The sequence below is a fragment of the Triticum aestivum genome, chromosome 7A (assembly GCF_018294505.1).
Source record: "Triticum aestivum cultivar Chinese Spring chromosome 7A, IWGSC CS RefSeq v2.1, whole genome shotgun sequence".
NCBI classification, from domain to species: Eukaryota; Viridiplantae; Streptophyta; class Magnoliopsida; order Poales; family Poaceae; genus Triticum; species Triticum aestivum.
The window spans coordinates 667,097,083-667,103,941 of record NC_057812.1 but is presented as its reverse complement, the minus strand read 5'-3'; positions in this window follow the sequence as shown (position 1 = coordinate 667,103,941).

The window sequence follows — 6,859 nt, the reverse complement described above, 5'->3', positions numbered from 1 at the left end:
AGGTTTCCAGTAAGAGCCATCTGCATTTATATTCCTTACAAACCCAACACCCTCTTTCCTAGGGTTTCGGTTCAGAATCTGCTTCTTGAGGACATCACATAGTGTCTGATGTCCTTTAAGACTTTTGTACATCCCTGTTTCAAGCAATGTCTTCAACCTGGCATTCTCATCAGCAATAGCAGTGGTATCCTCAGCAGATGGGTTAGTTACCACATCAACAGTTGAAGATATTGCAACAGCAGTAGCAGTGGAACATTCAGCAACAGAATTAGCATTATCACGCTCAATGCATTTAAGACATGGTGGTTCAAATCCTTCCTGGGCGGAACTGATCTGTTCGGCGTGAAATGACTCGTTTTCCTTTTGAAGATCTTCATGAGCCACTCTCAATTTCTCAAGTTCTTGCTTCCTTTGAAGATAATCATAGGAAAGCTTTTCATGAGTTGTTGAGAGAGTATCAAGACGATCTTCAAGTTCCTGATACTTAACGTGAAGATTTTTTATGTCTTCAATTAAGGATTCAGATCGAGTCATTTCAGCACCCTACAGATCATCGCTTCTGTCTAACAGTTTTTGAATATGTTCCATAGCTTTCTGTTGCTCAGTTGCAATTTTAGCAAGTGTTTTAGCTGGGTTTTGAATCACAGTCAGAGTCATCGTCACTAGATGTTTGATAGCGAGTAGTGCGTGTGTTTACCTTGGCACCGCGTGCCATGAAGCAGTAGGTAGGAGTGGAGTCGTTCTTGTCATTTGCATCGGTGTCGGTGATGAAGTCATTGTCTTGAGTGTTGAAGATGAACTTGGCGAAAAATGCTGTAGCCAGACTCGCAATGCCAGAATCAGACTCCTCCTCAGAATCCACCTCTGCCTCCTCAGAAGAGGACTCCTCCTCTGAATCCATTTCCTTGCCAACAAACGCACGTGCCTTGCCAGATGAGCTCTTCTTGTGTGATGAAGACTTTGAGGAAGACTTGGAAGAAGACTTTGAGTATTTCTTCTTCTTCTTGTCGTCAGAATCATATTCCTTGCTCTTCTTCTTTCTTCTGTTCTCATTGTCCCACTGTGGACACTCAGAGATGAAGTGTCCAGTTTTCTTGCACTTGTGACATGTTTTTTTCTTGTAGTCATGAGCAGAAGCTTCATTGTTTCTTGAGCTTGATCGTGAAGATTTTCTGAAGCCTTTCTTCTTGGTGAATTTTTGGAACTTCTTCACTAGCATTGCAAGTTCCCTTCCAATGTCTTCAGGATCATCAGAACTGCTGTCAGATTCTTCTTCAGATGAGGAAACAGCTTTTGCCTTCAAGGCACGAGTTCGCCCATAGTTTGGACCGTAGATATCTCTTTTCTCAGAAAGCTGAAACTCATGTGTGTTGAGCCTCTCAAGTATGTCAGACGGATCGAGTGTCTTGAAATCAGGACGTTCTTGAATCATCAGTGCTAGAATGTCAAATGAACTATCAAGTGATCTCAGCAGCGTCTTGACGATTTCATGTTTGGTGATCTCAGTGGCGCCGAGGGCTTGAAGCTCATTTGTGATGTCACTGAGCCGATCAAATGTGTGCTGGACATTCTCATTGTCATTTCGCTTGAAGCGGTTGAAGAGGTTGCGAAGAACACTGATTCTCTGATCTCTCTGGGTTGAGACGCCTTCATTGACCTTGGAGAGCCAGTCCCAGACAAGCTTGGATGTCTTCAAGGCACTCACACGGCCATACTGTCCTTTTGTCAGATGACCACAGATGATATTTTTGGCAGTAGAGTCCAGTTGAGTGAACTTCTTGACATCAGCAGCAGTGACACCTTCTCCAGCCTTGGGAACGCCGTTCTCGATGACATACCATAGGTCGACGTCAATAGCTTCAAGATGCATGCGCATCTTATTCTACCAGTAGGGATATTCAGTTCCATCGAAGACGGGGCACGCAGCGGAGACTTTGATTATCCCTGCAGTCGACATAGCTAAAACTCCAGGTGGTTAAACCGAATCACACAGAACAAGGGAGCACCTTGCTCTGATACCAATTGAAAGTGCGTTATATCGACTAGAGGGGGGTGAATAGGCGATTTTTATGAAAGTCTTCAAAACATGGAAGTTATGAAGACAAACAGCGAAGATTATGCCTATTACTATGCAGCGGAAGTTAGATTACACTAGGCCAGCCATGGTCAAGTATTCAATAGAGTGAAAGCACAATGACAAACATCTGCAGTGTAATAAGGATCAGGTAGGAAGAAGTTATGAAGCCAAACAGATCATGCATACACGTTGTGAAGACAAAAGATAGAGCAAGCATGCAATGGCTTCACAATGAGTAACAGTAAGAAGAGGGAATGAAGATGAAACTAGTGACTCATTGAAGACAATGATATGTTGGACCAGTTCGAGTTGCTGTGACAACTGTATGTCTGGTTGGAGCGGCTAGGTATTTAAACCTTAGGACACACAGTCCCGGACACCCAGTCCTGAACACACAGTTCAGGACACCAAGTCCTCACCGTATTCTCCCTTGATCTAAGGTCACTTAGTCCTTGCCCAATCACTCTGGTAAGTCTTCAAGGTAGACTCCCAAACCTTCACATACTTCGTTCACTGGCAATCCACAATGTCTCTTGGATGCTCTGAACGCGACGCCTAACCGTCTAGAGGATTCACAGTCCTCAAGTGTAATAAGTCTTCAGATCACACAGACAAGAAGACTTAAGTGATGCCCAATTTACTCTAGCTCTGGGTGGTTAGGGCTTTTCTCCTCACTAGGAATTTTCTCTCAAGGGCTTCGAGGTGGGTTGCTCTCAAACGACAAAAGCCGTGTACTAAAATCTGAGCAGCCAACCATTTAAGGTTGTAGGGGGTGGGCTATTTATAGCCACTTGGCAACCCGACCTGATTTGTCCGAAATGACCCTGGGTCACTAAGGAACTGACACGTGTCTCAACGGTCAGATTTCAAACTCTCATGGCAACTTTACTTGGGCTACAAGCAAAGCTGACTTGTCCGGCTCTGGACAAGATTCGCTCTCATTGTCTTCACTCGAAGACATAGGTTTTTGATTAGGCATCACTTCAGTCATTCTGACTTGTTCTCCTGGACCCCACTTAACAGTAAGGTGGTTCCTATGACTCAACACAAAATAAAAAGAACTACGAAAGATCTAAGTCTTCGAGCTCCATAGGCTTCATAACGTGTCTTCTGTTGTCATAGTCTTCAATGTGAATATCTTCATGTACCACCTTTGTCTTCAATGTCTTCATACATTTTTAGGGGTCATCTCTGGTAGTAAAACCGAATCAATGAGGGACTTCTACCTGTGTTTTCCTGCAATTCTCACAAACACATTAGTCCCTCAACTAGGTTTGTCGTCAATACTCCAAAACCAACTAGGGGTGGCACTAGATGCACTTACAATCTCCCCCTTTTTGGTGATTGATGACAAACTAGTTGAAGTTTTCAACGGGGAATATAATGTGTGAAATTTGTAAAGGATAGGGAATTGTCTTCATAAGTTGCAAGGGCACCCCCTGAAGATTTGCATATAAGTTAATTTGCTTTTGGAATGCAAATGCACATGGCAGGTTGTACTTGTGGAGATCCACTTCAGCTTATGATGACAATCCACAATGCATGTGAAAGTATATGAAGATAATGACATGCATAATGGAAAATGGACGTCTGCAGAATGAGATAAGTGCGGAATTTATCGTCGCACATGCGGAATTTATCTTCGCAATATATAAACCGGAGGGTTTTAGTCCGTAGGACAACATACAATCATACCATAGGCTAGCTTCTAGGGTTTACCCTCTCCGATCTCGTGGTAGATCAACCCTTGTAATACTCATATCATGAAGAATAAATCAAGCAGGATGTAGGGTTTTACCTCCATCAAGAGGGCCCGAACCTGGGTAAAACATCGTGTCCCTTGCCTCCTCTTACCATCCGCCTTAGACGCACAGTTCGGGACCCCTAACCGAGATCCGTCGGTTTTGACACCGACATTGGTGCTTTCATTGAGAGTTCCTTTGTGTCATCGTCATTAGGCTTGATGGCTCCTACGATCATCGATAGCGATGCAGTCCAGGGTGAAACTTTTCTCCCCGGACAAATCTTTTTGTTCGACGGCTTCGCACTACGGGCCAACTCGCTTGGCCATCTGGAGCAGATTGAAAGTTACACCCCTGGCCACCAGGTCAGGTTTGGAAGCTTAAACTACACGGACGATATCCACGGAGACCTGATCTTCGATGGATTCGAGCCCCTGCCTTGTGCGCCACGCGGTCACGATGAGTACGATTTAGCTCTACCATCGGACCATATTCAGGAGATCGCACCGGCAGCCGCTCTGACCCTCAATTCGGAGCCAGTTTCTCCATCCGTGGACGGGTGTATAGACGCCGTCACAGAGGCCGTATCCTCTGCGGCGATCGAGCCGAATATCGACCTTACCCTTCACGAGAGCCGTGTTGCCAAACTGTCGGATCCTTCTCCCGCCACGGACTCCGAACCGCCTGCGCCCGTTCCTATCGAATCCGATTGGGCACCGATCATGGAGTTTACCTCCGCAGATATTTTTCAGCACTCGCCAAGGTTGTCAGAATCGTGATTTTGAATTGGATCAGAGCTCTAATGGTAGAATCGTAAATCATAGAATCTTCACTACCAGGATCGTAGAAACATAGATTTTATGAACTAAAATCATAGAATCAGATGGGTAAGTTTGGATCGTAAAGTCATAGAATCGTATAACAAAACCGCGATTCTAACAACCTTGGCACTCACCCTTCGGCGACATATTGAACTCATTAAGGTCTCTCTCCTTGTCAGGAGGATCCTGGCCGAACTACATCCGGCATGAGTGGGATGTGGATGATGAAGAAATTCACCGCCCACCCACCACCCACTTAGTAGCCATTGTCGATGACTTAACCGACATGCTCGACTTCGACTCCGAAGACATCAATGGTATGGACGACGATGCGGGAGTCGAAGGGGAACCACTACCCACAGGGCACTGGACAGCCACCTCATCATACGATATATACATGGTGGACACACCCAAAGAAGGCAATGGCGACGAGACAATGGAGGATGACCCCTCCAAGAAGCACACCCAAAGAAGGCAATGGCAACGAGACAATGGAGGATGAACCCTCCAAGAAGCAACCCAAGCGCCGGCGTCAGTGGTGCCGCTCTAAGTCTTGCCAAGGCAAAAATGGTGATACCAGCAACGGAGATAATAGCACTCTGGATAGTGCCGAAGACAACAACAATCCCCTCCAGTAAGATTTAGAGAAGGAGGATGGAGGAGCCAGCCCTCCTGAGAGAGCGGCAGATGGAGAGACGGAGGATGATAATTACATGCCTCCCTCTGAAGACGAGGCAAGCCTCGGCGATGACGAATTCATCATGCCAGAGGATCCCGTCAAACAAGAGCGCTTCAAGTGCCGGCTTATAGCCACGGCAAATAGCCTTAAGAAAAAGCGGCAGCAGCTTCAAGCTGATCAAGATTTGCTAGCTGACAGATGGACTGAAGTCCTGGTGGCCGAGGAGTATAAACTCGAACGCCCCTCCCAAGAGTTACCCAAAGTGCAGGTTGCTACCCCGACTGGAGGAGGAAGCACCGAAACCTACATCCCCGGTGTATGACGCGGCTGATCGGCCACCTCGTGGCCGCAACAGAGAAACATTCCAGCCAAAAGCTCAGCCTGCACCCCGACGCCATTCAAATAAAAAGGCATGGGGAAATACGCCAAACCTGCGAGACATATTGGAGGACAAAGCAAAATATGCAAGATCGATCTACGGATCACGAGGGCGCGCGAGACGATAATCGTCACACCAGATACAGTAAAAGTAAGTCCGGCCGGGCTGAACACAGCGGGCAAGACTCATTTGAGTTGCGTCGTGACATAGCCCAGTACAGAGGCGCCGCACACCCCCTATGCTTCACAGACGAAGTAATGGATTATCAAATCCCAGAGGGTTTCAAACCCGTAAATATTGAATTATACGATGGCACAACAGATCCTGCAGTATGGATCGAGGCTTTCCTCCTGCATATCCACATGGCCCACGGTGATGATCTACACGCCATTAAATACCTCCCACTCAAGCTCAAAGGACCAGCTCGTCATTGGCTCAACATCATGCCAGCAGAGTCCATTGGCTATTGGGAAGATCTAGAAGCCGCATTCCTCGACAACTTTCAGGGCACTTATGTGCGACCACAAGATGCCGATGACTTGAGCCACATAATTCAGTAGCCAGAAGAATCGGCCAGGCAATTCTGGACACGGTTCCTAACAAAGAAAAATCAAATCGTCGACTGTCCGGATGCAGAGGCCCTAGCAGCTTTCAAGCACAACATCTACGTCGAGTGGCTAGCCCGGCACCTTGGTCAGGAAAAGCCGAAATCTATGGCAGCCCTCACGACACTCATGACCCGCTTTTGCGCGGGAGAAGACAGCTGGCTGGCTCGCAGTAATAACATATCAAAGAACCATGGTACTTCGAATAGCAAGGACGGCAATGGCAGGTCACGTCGCAACAAGCATAAGCGCCGCATTAACAGCAACAATACCGAGGATACGGCAGTCAATGCCGGATTCAAAGGCTCTAAACCCGGTCAGCGGAAAAAACCATTCAAAAGAAGCACTCCGGGCCGGTCCAGTTTGGACCGTATACTGGATCGCTTGTGTCAAATACACGGCACCCCCGACAAGCCAGCCAACCACACCAACAGGGATTGTTGGGTGTTCAAGCAGGCCGGCAAGTTAAATGCCAAAAACAAAGATAAGGGGTCACATAGCGATGACGAGGAGGAGCCCCGGCAGCCGAACACCGGAGGACAGAAGAGGTTCCCCC